At 45.4% G+C, this 16,972-nt stretch overlaps 1 protein-coding gene across 1 annotated transcript in view; it reads right to left on the bottom strand.

The window, feature by feature from the left end:
• The window catches only part of BAZ1B (bromodomain adjacent to zinc finger domain 1B), a 428,988-nt gene that overhangs the window by 395,877 nt on the left and 16,139 nt on the right, over positions 1–16,972 (bottom strand). The window lies entirely within an intron of this gene.

Below are 16,972 nucleotides of genomic sequence, written 5' to 3'. Positions count from 1 at the left end.
GCAGCTGGTAGATATATGGCGGCAAAGGCATCCTCAATCACGGGGATACACTTACCACTCAGCAGTACACGACACCCAGTCGCGTATAGATATATGGTTGGGGCCTCCTAGTCTGGCTGTCCAGGTCTGGGATGTACAAATACAGCCTAGAACATGGTCTGACCATGCACCAGTAACATTAGAGATGGAACTGGCAGAACGACTTAATAGGATCCCGCAGTGGCGATTTAATGATCGTCTGCTGGCGGATAAATTATCACCCGTTTGGGGGCCAAAATCAAAGAATATATAGATATCAATGATAATGGAGAGGTTTTCAGCGGGGATACTGTGGGAGGGCCTTAAAGCAGTGATAAGAGGGAAGACAATAGCACTGCAGGTATATATCCAACAAGAAGAGAAGGCACAAGCGCAGAAAATACAGGCAGAATTGGCCATGCTGGCCACGCAAACCGGCCGCCCATCCACTTCCACACAGACACAGCAACGGATACATGCACTCCAACTAGAGTTGAGGGAGCTGCAGCTAGCGGAGGTAGCCAAACAGCTCCAGCGGGCCAGACAAACATACTTCGAATTTGGGAATAAGGCTTCGAGGTTACTAGCAAACAAACTGAAAAAGCGTTCTCTTGACTCTTACATTCATACTATACAGGACAAGGAGGGGAAGCAGTGCACAAAGACAGAAGACACTATTTCAGTTTTCAAGGACTTTTACAACACATATCAGGCGGGAGATTCCACCCTGACACAAGAAACTCGGGAATACCTTGGGCAGGTAGCGCTGCCTACATTAACTCAATCAGAGAGGGATATATTGTCAGCTCCTATAACGCGGGATGAAGTGGCCTGGGCCATTAAAGACCTACCTCAGGGGAAGGCACCAGGACCAGATGGCTTCACAAATAAATTTTATAAGTGCTATAGGAAAATATTGGAGCCCATCCTGGTCTGGGTATTTAATGAAATGGAACTGCAGCACGAGCGCCCCCATTTGTGGCGATTGGCTACTGTAGTAGTATTATTAAAATCAGGAAAGGACCCAAAAAAGTGTGGTTCTTACCGCCCAATCTCTCTTTTGGGATCAGACTATAAAATATTTACTAAAATATTGGCCAAAAGGCTGCAAAAGGTGATGCCAAAACTGGTGCACGCCGATCAGACGGGCTTCATTATGGGGCGACAGACATTTGACAATATACACAGGGCGCTACATCTGATCCATGAGGTGAGCTCCACGAGACAGTCTACTTTGATGCTGTCCCTTGACGCGGAGAAGGCGTTTGATCGGGTGAACTGGCCCTTTATGTTTTCAGTGCCAGCTAAGATGGGCATCTCAGGGAGGTTCATTTCCTGGCTTAAACTCTTATATCAACAACCACTGGCCTCGCTGCGAATTAATGGTATCAGTTCGGAATCAATACAACTGGAGAGGGGAACACGCCAGGGATGTGCGCTATCTCCCTTATTATTTGCTCTGACCATGGAGCCGTTGGCCCAGTCTATCAAGCAGCATCCGGACATACATGGCATAGCTATGGGGGGGGGGGGGGGGGGGGAGTGCACAAGATAATGTTATTTGCGGATGATGTCTTGCTCGCATTGATGGTAGTGATTGTTGAGGATTGTTATACAGAATTTAGATCGATACGGTCACCTATCGGGATTCAAGGTGAATACGGATAAGTCAGAACTTATGGGGCTGGGGTTGTCTGGAGAGGTGATATCTGATATTCGCCTAAAATATCCTTTTAGATGGGTTACGCGCGCCCTCCGATATCTGGGTGTTAATCTGACACCTAAATTAGCAAATATCTATGAGGCCAACTACCCCTCCAAAGTCCAGGAATTATTTTGTGAGCTGGAGCGGTGGGAGGGGCTTGAGCTATCGTGGCTGGGAAGAGTGTCCACTGTAAAGATGATCATTTTGCCAAGAGTTTTGTATCTATTTTTGGCAATTCCCAAACAGTTTTTTTGCCAAATCCATAGGAAAATATTTGCCTATATTTGGCAACACAAGCCCCCAAGAGTTTGAGCGGATGTATTGTTCCAGCCGAAAAAACGAGGAGGAATGGGAGTCCCAAACTTTAAGCTATATTATCAAGCGGCACAATTACGAGTGCTGGCGGAATGGGGCACTGATGGTATAAAACCATGGCTCCAAATAGAGAAGCAGTGGATGAAGGTGGGGAGGCTGGACGCTATCTTATGGGCCCCTCGAAGGCAGTTTCTGACCTTTATGAGACGAGCGCCACCGGGGATACAGTTTCCATTACAGACATGGTACAGGATAAGACAACAGCTCTTTCTGGGTACACAGCACTTTAGTCGTATGACGATAAGGACTGCCATGAGCTCCCCAATAGCAGTAGAGGATAATATCTATAGCACCTGGGAACACAGGGGGTTGGTGTCATTGGGTCAGGCGTGGGAGGATGGAGGGGTGGTTGCATTCACAGAACTCGAAGAAGAGTTTGGTCTTCCCTCTTCCCACCTGTTTCATTGTAACAAGAGTCCGTGACTAAAGAAATCGGACAGCCAAGGAGGAATTACTTTTAGAAGAAATGGACATAGAAAAGGCTTTGGGGGGAGGTTGTCACAGAGGATGTGTATCTCGGCTCTATGCTGCATTACTATCCAAACATACACCTATAGAACGATATACCCTGAGATGGGAAAAAGATCTACAGATAAGTTATGAGAGCAAGCAATGGGAAAGAGCTATAGACTACATGTTAAAGGTTTCAATATCAAGTGCTCTGGTGGAAAATGGTTACAAAATGCTATATCGATGGTACCTCACACCTGACAAGATAGAAAAAATGTATGGACATGGGGGGAGGGGGCATTGTTGGAGGGGATGTATAGAGAAAGGAGATTTGTTCCACATTTGGTGGACCTGCCCTAGGGTGCAGGCCTATTGGTCGGAGCTATTGAATACTTTGCTAAGCATCAGCAGGGGTGCAATATCCCCTGAAAGCAGAGAATTGTCTATTACATTTTCGGCCGGTGGGAGTGCAGCCGTCAATACATCGATTGGCTTCGGTGTGGTTGGTGGCAGGAAAAATTGTGCTAGCATCGGCATGGAAGAATCCTCTCACACCCCCATTGATCAAAGTGGTACATAAAATGGACTATCTATACCAAATGTCTAAAATGACTGCAATAAAGAATGGACAAATAGCATCTTTTCACAAACAATGGGACAAATACATTACCTGGAGACTAGAGAAAGGGGTGGACTTGGATGCCCCTAGACTGATAATTACACCGTTGTCATAGATTGAGACATGAGATTTGTTAGCTTGCCTGACCAACAGGTTATAGATATCACTGGCGGAATAAAGGGAGGGGGGGTTGGGATGTTATTGTAACTGTTGATTACCAGCTGGTGCTGTAAACACATGAGATGTGATACTTATTTGACTTCAAAATGTTATTATAAAAAAATTTAAAAAAGTACAGGGTTTGTTATGATTTCCCAGATTTATTTACTATCAAGTTAAAATTTAATGGTAAGTAGTACAGAGTGATGCATTTGGGATGCAGAAATCCAAAGGAGACAAAACAGATAGGAGGAGAGAGTATGATAAGCACAGCTCAGGAGAGGGATCTTGGCGTGATGGCATCAGAGGATCTCAAGGTGACAAAACAATGCGACAAGGCGGGGACAGCAGTCAGAAGAATGCAAGGCTGCAAAGAGAGGGGTATAACCAGCAGAAGAAAGAAGGTGCTGTTTAGAGAGCTGCATGAGAACAGGGAGAGTGGTCCCACAGGTATGAAGCAAGGTCCGCAGGGATGGACTCAGGTCCTGTGGGGTTCCCCGGAACCGTACAAATCGAACAGAGCTTTTTTTCCCCCCTCCCTCCACATATCTTTAGCGGAAGTCTTGTGAGGCCACCGCTTGGCAGCCATTTTAAACAAACGGTGGCAGCGAGAGGATCAATGCAAGCAGGAAGGAAAGAGTGGGGATCTTTCCTGCCCCAAAGCAAGCCAATAGACCATTAGGATAACCGGATGTATTTACAGGGAGGGTCCCCAGGGCTAGAGGGGAGGTGGATGCAGTTGTGTACATGGGTGAGAGAGAGGGGGGCGGTAATAAGGGTGGGAGTGTGGGTGTAGGGGAGGAGAAAAGAAATTAGTAAGAGGCAAAGAGGTTAAATTGAGAACAGGGGACGGTACGAAGCTATCTAGCCCAATGGGTTGAAGCCAGTAGGCACAGATTGCCACCACACTGGATCACCCAAAACAATAGCACATGTGGATAAAGGTGAGCCTGTTGATGTAGTGTATCTAGATTTTCAGAAAGCTTTTGATAAAGTTCCTCATGAGAGGCTCCTGAGAAAAATAAAGAGTCGTGGGATCGGAGGCAAGGTTCTGGTGTGGATTAGAAATTGGTTATTGGACAGAAAACAGAGAATAGAATTAAATGGTCATTTGTCTCAATGGAGGAGAGTGGAGTGCCACAGGAATCTGTACTGGGACCAGTACTATTTAACATTTATAAATGATATGGAAATCGGAACGAGTAAGGTGATCAAACTTGTGGATGATACAAAACTATTCATGGATGTTAAAACATGTGCAGACTGAAATATTGCAGGAAGACCTTAAGAAATTGGAAGACTGGGCAGTCAAATGGCAGATAAAATTTAATGTGGACAAAAAAGCAAAGTGATGCACATTGGAAAGAATAATCCAAATCACAGTAACCTGATGCTAGAGTCCACCTTGGGGGTCAGCGCTTAAGAAAAAGATCTGGGTGTCGTAAATAATATTTTGAAATCTTCTGCTCAGTGTGCTGCAGCAGCCAAAAAAGCAAACAGGATGCTAGAAATTATTAGGAAAGGGATGGTGAATAAGACCGAAAATACTGTAATGCCTTTGTTTCGCTCCATGATGCGTCTGAACCTTGAATTAGAAAAGGGTCAAAGAAGAGCTACTAAAATAATAAAGAGGATGGAACTTCTCTCGTATGAGGAAAGGCTAAAGAGGTTAGGGCTCTTCAGCTTGGAAGAGAGATGAGGGGAGATATGATTGAGATCCACAAAAATCCTGAGCAGTGTAGAACGAGTAGAAGTCGATTTTTTACTCACTCCAAAAGTACAAAGACTAGGGGACACTCAAGGAAGTTACATGGAAATACTTTTAAAACAAGTAGGAGGAAATATTTGGTCACTCAACGAATAGTTAAGCTCTGGAACTCTTTGCCAGAGGTGGTGGTAACAGCGGTTAGTATTATCTGGTTTAAAAAAAAAAAAAAGGGTCTGGACAAATTCCTGAAGGAAAAAATCCATAGTCTGCTATTGAGGCAGACATGTGAAGCAACTGCTTTGCCCTGGGATTTGTAGTATGGAGTGTTGCCACGATTTTGGTTTCTGCCAGGTACTTGTGACCTGGCTTGGCCACTGTTTGGAAAACAGGATACTGGGCTACATGGACCATCGGTCTGACCCAGTATGGCTACTCTTATGTTATGTAAACACTATTTCTAATAATATTGTGCTATTGTTTTCAATAAAGGACTGCCTATGTGTGGTCCCATCTGTAAAAAGTCAAAAGCTGTTCTAGTTGGATAGGCAGTGTCCAAAAGTTGTTGGTTTTTTTTTTTTATCTATTTGACAGCTTTTTTTTTTTTTTTTTTTTTTTGAAAGCTTCCCATATGTGAAATCAAAACTGAATATCCCTGAAACAGCTTCAAAAATTATTGTAGCTCATGGAAACAGCACTAATAAAGGCTGTATTTTGTACTCATTTTTCTACACCATTATACACAATACTGTTTACTGATGGGTTTATCTTAACTGTTGTAATCTGCCTTGGGAAGCCTGGTGTTATAAAAAGATTGCAAATAAAATGAAACTCTTTCATTGGGGCACACGGAATCACATCTTCACCTCATCTCTATTGTACAAACGGATTATTCTGTTTTGAGCATGTTTCAGGGACAAGTGGTTTTCCTAAGACAAATAATAAAAATATTTCATGCAGATCTCTTTCTTGGGGGGGGGGGGGGGGGGGGGGGAGAGAACAAGGTGACTGTGGTACGGTGCGCAGCAGAGACTGGGATTGAGGCGATTACTTGCGGCGGGAACAGGTTACATTCCGGCAGGGACAGATTAGATTTATATCCCCGTGCAACTCTCTAGTGCTGATGCCCCTGTACAAGTCGCTGGTGAGGCGCCACATGGAGTACTGTGTTCAGTTTTGGAGACTGTATAATCCTAAGGACATAGAAAGTCTTGAAGCAGCGAGGGGTGGGCTCTGGGCGCTCGAAGACGATGAAGGGATGCAAGAGGTAACATTAGCGCTCCTGAATGTCAGAAGCCTAAATGTGCCTATGAAGCGGCAGCTTCTGTTTAGGGAGCTGACTCGCTTAAAAATAAACATAGCCCTGATTCAGGAGACCCACTTAAAAATGCAATACGAGGGGCTGTGCAGGCATCGCCAATATCCACACATTTTCTATGCATCAAACACCCTGGGCTCCAAAAGCAAGGGGGTCATGGTGGCACTCAATGACTCTCGCCCGTGGCAGTTTCAAAAGGTTATTAGGGACAAGGGTGGCCGATTTCTTTTGATAACTATACAATTGGGGACACAAAAGTACACTATAGTGAATGTATATGGGCCCAATGAGGATCATGAGGAATTTTTCCACCACCTAGATCACATACTTTTGACACACAGGGAGGGGCATGTACTGGTAGAGGGTGATTTCAACATTACCCCTGATCCACAGTAAAATATGCCCGTCGAGGACAAGAGTCACTTCAAACTTTTCTGGCTAAGTGGCACTTGAGGGACACCTGGAGGCAGGCCCATCCCACCCAACGAGACTACACGTATTTCTCTTCAGTCCACAATTCTTTTTCCCGCATTGATTTCTGGCTGGGGGACACCACTGTCATGGGAAATATCAGGGACCAGAGCACTGAGCCACACACGTGGTCAGACCATAGTCCGGTCATTCTCATGCTGAGGACCTCAGAGGGGCGACAGACTGCTCCACAGTGGAGACTGGATAATGCATTGCTGGCTGAGGTGACCCATGTGCTCCAATTTGAACGGCTTATTAAAGAATATATCCAATTTAATGACAATGGGGAGGTCTCTCCAGGGGTGCTTTGGGAGGGCTTTAAGGCAGTCATGAGGGGCCACTTTATTGCGTTAAAAGCTCATATCCGCAGGGAAAAAACCCAGGCAGAGGAATTCGGGCGCAGGAGACTAGCACAGGTGGAGAAACTAATCCGCAGACAGGGCCCAAGAGGCCCCACACAAAATTTACTAGACCAAGCTCATAAACTTAGACAAGAGATTCGTGAACTTCAATTGGCGGATATCTCACAGCAGCTACAAAGGGTACGCCAGACACTTCGAGTTTGGCAATAAAGCTAGTAGGCTCTTAGCACAAATTAAAACATCAGGCAAATAGAACGCATGTTCTCCGCTTAAAAGATGAAAAAGGAGATAGCACCACAGACCCTTGGGCCATACAAGCAATCTTTAAGCATTACTACGAGAAACTTTATACCCCAGACATTAATCCGGAGGAGGTGAAGATCACTGCTTTCTTAGATCGGGTTCACTTGCCAACTCTTATGAAAGGCGCACAAGATAGGCTTTCCAGGCCAATCGAGCTGGAAGAGGTAATACGTGCTATTAAGGAGCTGGCGCCCAATAAGGCCCCGGGACCCGACGGGTTTACTAATAAGTTCTACAAAACCTTCGGAACTCTTGTGGCCCCTATGTTGCGGAGAGTATTTAATGATTTAGGCAAGAGGGGGTCTCTGCCAGAGACTTGGCATCTAGCGAATATCAGTCTTGCCCAAGCCAGGCAAAGACCCCCAGCTGAGCAGCTCCTATCAGCCCACCTCTCTATTGGGGGTGGACTATAAAATCTTCACCTCTTTATTGGCAGCTCACCTGCAGCAGTACCTCCCACAACTAATTCACGAAGATCAAGTGGGGTTTGTACGGGAGCGCCAGACGTTTGATAACATCCGCAGGACACTTCACCTTATTCAGTATGCTAATATTAAAAAACTCCCACTCTGTATAATTTCACTAGACGCAGAAAAGGCGTTCGACAGGGTGCACTGGCCATTCTTATTTGCAACTTTGAAGAGGGCGGATATTTCCGGGGATTACTTGCATTGGCTATCCCTGTTGTATTGGGCACCCACAGCATCGGTTAGGGTCAATGGGTGCCAGTCACCCACATTCCTACTGAGACGAGGAACGCAACAGGGCTGTGCCTGTCGCCTCTCCTCTTCACCTTGGCGGTGGAACCAATGGCAGCCTACATTAGATCACATCCGGACATCAGGGGATTGAGGTTGGGACCAATAGAGACCCGGATATTGTTGTTTGCGGATGATATTCTTCTCACACTGACAGACCCCCACCATGTCACTTCCAATTATAGGGGCGGCCCTGCGGGATTATGGCTGGGTGGCTGGATTCAAAGTTAATATAGAAAAATCAGAAGCATTAAATATTACTATACCAGCAGATCAAGTAGAGGAGATGCAAGTTCACTTCCCCTATCGGTGGGCGTCCAAATCTATCAAATATCTAGGGGTAAATAACGAAACGGTGGGAGGGCCTATATGATGCCAACTTCCCAGCAAAAGTACGGGAGCTTTTTTTGGAGTTGGATAAATGGGAGGGCATAACGATTTCATGGATGTGGCGGATCAGTGCGGTTAAAATGATTCTATTGCCCAAAATGTTATATTTATTCATGGCGCTCCCTATCTCGTTACCCGAAAAATTTTTCAGCGAAGGGTCTTCTCCTTCATTTGGAAGCGAAAGCCACCATAGGTGCCCAGGTCAGTAATGCATCAGCCATGCGCACATGGGGGGATGGGAGTACCTTCGTTCTTGCTTTACTATAGAGCGGCCCACCTTCGCATACTAGCTGAGTGGCATCATGGGACAGCGAAGGCCTGGAAAGCTATGGAGCAGTCTTGGTGTAAGTCCCATCCGTTGAAAGCTATACCCTGGCTACCTGACAGAGCTAAAAGAGATAATAAAGTAGCCCCCCCCCCCCCCCCCCAATTGTGGGGTGGCCACTTACCATATGGAGCAAAATCCGCACCAGTTTTTCCCGAGGGCGCACATTTTTCTTACATATGTCAATTAGATACACGGCAGGATTTGGCCCAGGATCCTCAGACCAATGCTTTAGGAATTGGGAACAGAGGGGTCTATGGGAGCTGGGTCAAATGTGGGAGGATGGGGAAATTCTCACTTTTGAGGAAGTGCAGGAAGAATATGGGATTCCTGCCTCCAATGCCTTCCAATTTCGCCAATTAAGAGATTTTATTTTGCGACATACAAAAGAAGAGCTGAGCATGGAGGAAACACAATTAGAGCGGGCATTGGCTGGAGGAGGAGGAAGAGGAGGGGTATCTAGGTTGTATAAAGAACTATTACAGTCACAGCCCATCCTGCACTATACACAAAAGTGGGAAAAAATACTGGGGGTATCTTATGAATATCATATGTGGGAAAGGGTGTTTACATCTTTAAAGTGTCAGTCTCTAATGCTTTAGTAGAAAATGGCTAGAAAATATTATATTGTTGGTATTACGCACCACAGAGACTAGCCAAGATGTTTAAGGGGGGGGGGGGGTCTGCTCTCTGCTGGCATCAATGTGGTATGGAGGGTGATATGGTCCATATCTGGTGGGCTTGCCCACAGGCTCAACAGTATTGGACGAGGGTTTTGAAATTGATTGCTAGTATAACAAAAATTGCTTTTCCCATGAAAATGGACCATTGCTTGCTACACATAAGACTCCAGGGCAGCAAAAAGTATGCGCATCATTTGGCCACTCAGATATTGGTGGCCAGCAAACTAGTGCTGGCAGCGACATGGAAGCAACAGACTCTACCGGGATTAAAGACGATTCTGCGGAAATTGGACAATATTCAGCTGATGTCTAAGTTGACTGCTATGCGACAGGGCCGCCTGCTACCATATCATCGAGTTTGGGATCCATACACGGAGTGGTTGGCACAACCGGACTCTACCTTGACAATTCAATAGAAAAGAGGGAGGGGACGGGCGATGGTGGGAAAGGGGGACAAACAGTTGGTTAAAGCTATTTTGAAGATGTTACACTACTAAGTTGGAAAGTATCCGACTGAATATTTGCATTTACATTTGTATTTTTGATCTTTATTCAATAAAAATTTATACTAAAAAAAAAAAAAAAAAAAAAGGTCTTGAAGCAGTTCAGAGAAAAGCAACCAAAATGGTATGGGGTTTGCTTCGCAAGACATACTTTGGAGGAAGGGAGAGACAGGTGTGATATGATGCAGACATTCAAATATTTGAACGATATTTACCCTTCAAATATTTGAAACAAACCTTTTCCAGAGAGACAGGAAGGTGGTAGAACTAGAGGACATGCATTGAGGTTGCGATGGGGGGGGGGGGGGGGGGGGGGGGGGGGGAAGACTCGGGAATCATGTAAGGAAGTACTTTTTCACGGACAGGGTGGTAGATACTGGAATGCCCTCTCGTGGGAGGTAGAGATGAAAATGGTAACAGAATTCAAAAATGCGTAGGATAAACACAAAGAATCCTGCATACAAGGCATGGAACCAAACAAGCTTAGTAGTGCTTATGTAGGAGCAAATCAAGCACTATGAGCACTATGCCCAGACCTGCAAGTTCCACCATATATGGCCACATATATGATCTCATACATACATGGCATTATTCAGCATTAACAAGCTGATTGCAAACTCGGACATTTCACTATAAAGCCTCTAGAACAATGCAGAGACATCAAGTCTAACAAAAGCACAACAATATTTGTTTACTGTACTTGGAAGCTGCTGATGGTCACAATGTTCCAGGACAGACAGACTGTTATTAGAATTGACATCCATGCAGGACTCTTGGAGACACTGTGGCAGGTCAGCATGTACTTGTTTGAGTTACTCCAAGGACAGAAAGTGCATCAGCAGTAAGGATACAGACTGACTTCTCTATAAAAAGGAGCTCTTATCAGAGCAAGAGGCAGCTGCCAACATCTTCCTTGAGGAGCAGCCCTGTGTTGGACCAGATGAAATCTGAGGGACCCACTGATATTTGAAGGACTGCATCAGGTTGTATGTGCTTTATGGATTATACTGAACCTTTACATGTTAAGTCTAGCTAGGGATTTAGGTGTGTTTATTTCTGTAATAGAATAGTTTGTCTATATTCCTGCCTTCCTTATATTATTTGCTGCTATTATAAATAAAATACCCTATTTTTATAATACTGGGGTATGGAGGTAGTTCCTGCTATTATTTTGGTGCAGTGGGCTTGAATCTAAGGCTAAGGGGAATACATATTACATCTGACACTTACCTTACTAATGTTACCATTTCGGACCCATTTTATTCAGAATTTACACAAAGTGTCAGTACCCCAATAACACCATGAAAAACAGTGCCATCTGTATTGTACCCACAATTACATGGCAACACCGGTAATTGGGAAGCGAAGCCAGTTCTGGGAAGGACTTCATAATCTGTGCCCAAGATTGTGGCTGGACAGATTCAGATTCAGTAACTGAAGAACTAGGCCAGTGATGGGCAGACTTTTAAGGTCTGTTCCCTGAAAATGGCAAGGGCAAATCAAGACCAAGTATCACACCTTATGAATTTAATCTTGTTGGGTAGAATGGATGGACCACACAGGTCTATCTACTGTCATCTACTATGTTAAGTACTGGGCAAGATTCCAATACAGCAGGGTTTCTCAACCCAGTCTTTAGGACACATCAAACCAGCCTGTATCTGCTGTCATTTACTATCTTAAATACTAGGCAAGATCCCAATAGAGGATAGGTTCTCAACCCAGTCCTCGAGACAAACCAAAGCTGTCGGATTTTCAAGATATCCACAATGAATATGCATGAGATAGTGCACTGCCTCCACCTCATGCATATTCATTGTGGGTATCCTGAGTGGCTGGGTGTGTCCCGAGGACTGGGTTGAGAACCACTGCAATAGAGTAAAACAGATTTATGCTGCTTGTCCTAGAAATAAGAAGTGGATTTCCAAGTCCATCTTAATAATGGTTTAAGGACTTTTCTTTCAAGAAATTATCCAAACCTTTTTAAGCCCTACTAAAGTTAACAGTTTTTACCACAACATAATTGTCATAAAATAGCGGAAGACTAATCAACAGAAATCCTCAACAGACCCTATAGTAAGTCTGGAAAATTAAGAAGAGCATGCAAGAGTAGTGCCAAGCAGTGGCAATCCTGTATTGGCACTAAAACGCTTCCGAGGTCCAGGTCTAAACTTATCTACCAAAGGGTCAGACACGTGATTATATGTACATCCGGATGCTGGTTAGAAGACAGCCCACTGGTACTGGACTGATTTGGTAGGGACAAGAAGGAAAAATGTTTGTTTTTAAAGGAAATTTTGCTTTCTCCTTATAGCACTTACAAAATACACAAAAAAGAGAGATAAAATGAGTGTGAGAGACGGAATTCTCTACTTTTTTTTTTTTTTAAAGCCACCACCCATGCACTAGATATATGCTTCCCTTTGTTCAGTAAGAAAAACTGTACAACTTCTTGCTTAATGACTGGTGAATAAACTGTTCCTAAATTGAAGGTACATTTTTTTTTTAATCACATGCATCCTTCTCTTTAGAGACAGATCCTGGACATCTTTTGTTGGAATCAGTCCTTCTTGAACCCTACCATCCACTGGTATTTTAGATGGTAAGATCACACAAACATTACAAACATTGTAGGTTAAATAAAATGTCTTCTGCGGACACTGCAAGTTGGGAAGGATACAATGGAAATTAGAGAGCATTGTGTTTAGTTGGAAGGCTTTTAAGTTAAGGAACCAACTACTTTTGCAACTAAATAACAAAACAACCAGCTTCTTATATAAAGCGGCCTTCGGGGCTCTAGTATAATTGACATGAAGTGGGTAGGATGCCCCATCCCTATGATTCTCCCCCAGGAGGGGCATGCTCAATGCACTGAGTATTTGTTATGAAATTTGTGTTTTAATGGCTTTTTATAAAAACAGCAGGAATAAATGCCCGTTTCTGAGGGCAATGAAACGGGCGCTAGCAAGGGGCCCCCTCCCTCCGAGCTACTTGCCTTGTTCGGTGTTCGCGTCGCTGTGTGTGGGTAGGGTTTTTTTTTGTTTTGTTTTGTTTGCTGCGCCTCCATGGCCGTGCCTGTGGCGTTTCGGTTTCGGGCCTCGAGTGTTATAGCTCTGCCCTCGACGTCATGACGTTTTGACGCGAGGGCGGTGCAGACACTCCAGGGCAAACCAGATATCTCGGGCGCCTCAACTTCCGTGGAGGCTTCAGAACGTTGGGGTTGCCTTTTATATATATAGATTGTAAGGCAAACTGATGCAGTTGTGGTACTTTTAGTCACAGCAGATGAATCCAGGAACTGGTGGGTTGTATCCGCCTACCAGCAGGTGGAGATAGAGAACACTAAACAGAAAGTAGTGACACTGGACGCCCAGCTCCTTGTCTCTTCAGCATAGGTCGTATCCCAAAGCAGAGGAAAAAAGAGTAAGAAAGGAAAGAACACTCCTCACAACAAAATGCTAAAGAACGAACCTGAAACTCAAATAAACTGCCACTCAAAAACTCAAAGGAGTCGAACTAAACATTGGAATTTACCGACTTCTGTCACTTCTTTCTTTGATTAAATGTCTGCAAAGTTCAGGAATTAAGGCGAGATATCAGGAAACCAAAAAAGGGAGGGATCCTGGATTCAACTGCTGTTACTAAAGGAAAGAAAATTATCAGGTAAGAATTTTATCTTCCTTAGCATCAGCAGCAGATGAATCCAGGAACTGGTGGGATGTATCAAAGCAATCCTTTAAATAGGGTGGGAAGCCGCTGCTCCCCAAAAAAGCACCGCCGCCCCAAAACGAGCATCCTTCATCGCCTCTGCATCAAACCTATAGTGCATAACAAATGAATGATGAGAGGCCCAGGTAGCTGCTCAACAAATGTCATCCAAGGAAAGCACTCTCCTGTTTCCACCCAAGAAGCAGACTGTGCCCTAGTCAAACGGGCTCGCAAACCCTCCAGAGAAATGGAACCCTTCACCAGTTACGCAGAAGAAATGGCTTAAGCCAACGTGAAATCGTCACTTTGGACACTATGTAACCCCGTCTGGGACCAGAAAAAAAGAACAAACAGACAATCCGAGCAACAGAATTCATTAGTCATGGAGCAGAGAACGACTAACATCTAAAAGATGCAGTCGTACAAAGTTTTCAGAAAAATCCGGTCTCCAAAAGGAAGGAAGAAAAAGAGGCTGATTTAAATGAAAGGCTGACACAACCTGGGGCAAAAAGGAAGGAACCGTTCTCACAGTGATGTCAGAGTCAGAGAAATGCAGAAAGGGCTCTCGACACGATAGATCCTGCAATTCCAAAACTCTGCGCACTGAAGCAATAGCCACCAGAAACACCATCTTCAAAGTGAGATCTTTATCTGAAGCAGAACACAACAGTTCAAAAGGTGGGCCCTTTAACACACTAAGGACCAAATTTAATTTCCAAGACGGACAAGGACACCAAAGGAGAGGACGAAGGCTAAGAAAACTTTTCAAAAAACGTACCACATCCGAATGAGCTGTGAGTGAAGCACTGGCTAGACGCCCCCAGAAACAGGCAAGACCTGCAACTTGCACCTGAAGAGAGTTAAGGCAACCCCTTTTGTAGGCCATCCTGCAGAAAAGCCAAGATCTGGGAAACAGACGCCTTGAGACCAAGCATGCACAGCACACCATGCCTCAAACGTATGCCACACCCTGGCATAAGCCGAAGTCGTGGAACGTTTGTGAGCACGAAGCAAAGTGGTAATCACAGAATCCTCATAACCCTTCTTCCTCAGTTTCGCCCTCTCAAGAGCCAAGCCGTAAGATGAAAGCGGGAGAGGTACACCATCTGAACTGGGCCTTGATGAAGTAGCCTGGGAAAGACCCAAAGCCTCAGAGGAGGCTCCACGAGAAGTTGCACTAGATCCGAATACCATGGCCGACATGGCCAGTCTGGAGCTACCTGCACCACAAGGTCCCGATGAAGTCTGATCCGACGCAGCACACATCCGAATAGTTGCCAAGGCAGGAAGACAGAGAAGACCAATCAGCCAAGGCTGTAACAGGGCATCTAGACCCACAGAATCTACCTCCCACTTCAGTACTTTTGCATTCTGTTCGGTCGTCATCAGATTCATAACTGGAGTGCCCCACTGCTGACAGATTAGGCTGAAGGCCTCCGTCGCCAGTTCCCACTCCGCCGAATCCAGGAGATGAAAGCTGAGAAAGTCTGCTTGCACATTGCTCTGACCTGAGAGCAGCTGAGAAACAAAGAAGATGAGTCTCCGCCCACTGAAGTAGATCGGACGCATCAGAAGCCGAGGCTACACAGAGTGCCTCCCTGGCGATTGATGTAAGCCACCACTGTGGTGTTGTCTGATAGAACTCGAACCACTTGACCTTCCAGAAGATCCTGACACTTGAGAGCCGGGCTGACTGCCCTCAATTCCAATCAGTTGATGGACCACTTTGCCTCCGTCTGAGACCACTGTCCCTGAGCCACCCAGTGAAAACAATGGGTTCCCCATCCCCAGAGACTGGCATTGGTAACTACAATCACCCAGACAGGGGACACCAACAGCATCCCCTTTCGCAGGTTGTTGGCACATAGCCACCAGGCCATGCTGTCTCTCGCTATCGGAAGCTATGTCAGTCAACGATAATCTTGGGACACCGGAGACCAACGACTCAACAAGGCGCGTTGAAGAGAATGCATGTGAGCCCTCGCCCATGGAACCACCTCCAGAGTGGCTGTCATCAAACCCAGAACCTTTACATAATCCCAGGCCCGAGGACAAGGAGAATGAAACAGGTCACAAACCTGAGAACAAAGCTTGAGTCTTCTGCTTTCTAGTAAGAAGACCCGTCCCCAAGCCGTATCGAACAGAACTCCCAGATATTCCAAAGTTTGGGAGGGAACTAAATGGCTCTTGGGAAAGTTGATCACCCAGCCAAGGACCTGCAGGAACTCCAGGAGTCGAGAGGTGGCCATAATACTTTCCTGTGCCGAATCTGTCCGCATCAACCAATCATCAAGATATGGATGAACTTTCCCTCTTTCCGGAGCGAGGCCAACACAACCACCATTACCTTGGAAAAGGTATGAGGCGCTGTGGTTAGGCAGAACTGAAAGCGATGACCCAAAATGGCAAAGCAAAGATACCTCTGATGAAGAGACCAAATGGGAATGTGCAAATACACCTCCTTCAGATCCAAGGCTGTGAGAAACTCCCCTGGCTGAACTGATGCAATCACTGATTGCACCATCTACATGCGGAAGCGACAAACCCAAAGACACTCTTTCCCGAGGTGGAGAATAAGTCTGAAAGAGCCTCCTTTTCAAGGCATGACAAAGTAGATTGAAAAACGGTGGGTGCGCCATTCAGCCTGAGGAACAGGAACCACCGCTCCGAGATACGTTTGCAACGTAGCCAGATCGGCCTGCTTTCTGGTTTCCGTGGCACAATGAGACTCCGAAAATCAGTCTCCAACGGAAAAGGCAAACTCTAACCTGTAGCCGTCTCTTATAAGATCCAAGACCCACTGGTCTGACATTATAATGGTCCACATCTCGTGATAGAGGGATAATCGACCCCCTATGGAAACAGTCGAGGAATGGACCTGTGTCCCATCATTGGGCAGGCCGACTGGAAGCCTGAGACCTTTTTTGCGCTACCGAAGACCTCTTGTCATTCTGAAAGGAAGACTTCTGCTGGAATCTGGAACACTGAAAGGAAAAGCTACGGACAGGCCGATAACAGTGAACCTCACAAAAGCAAGGTCTAGAAGAACCAGACAGCACCGGGTTTAGGCTTGTCTTCTGGAAGGTGCTGGGACTTAGAATCTCCCCAGATCCTTAACTG

This window comes from Microcaecilia unicolor, chromosome 13, assembly GCF_901765095.1.
Source record: "Microcaecilia unicolor chromosome 13, aMicUni1.1, whole genome shotgun sequence".
In the NCBI taxonomy this organism is placed as follows: domain Eukaryota; kingdom Metazoa; phylum Chordata; class Amphibia; order Gymnophiona; family Siphonopidae; genus Microcaecilia; species Microcaecilia unicolor.
This window is presented reverse-complemented; position numbering and strand designations above follow the sequence as displayed.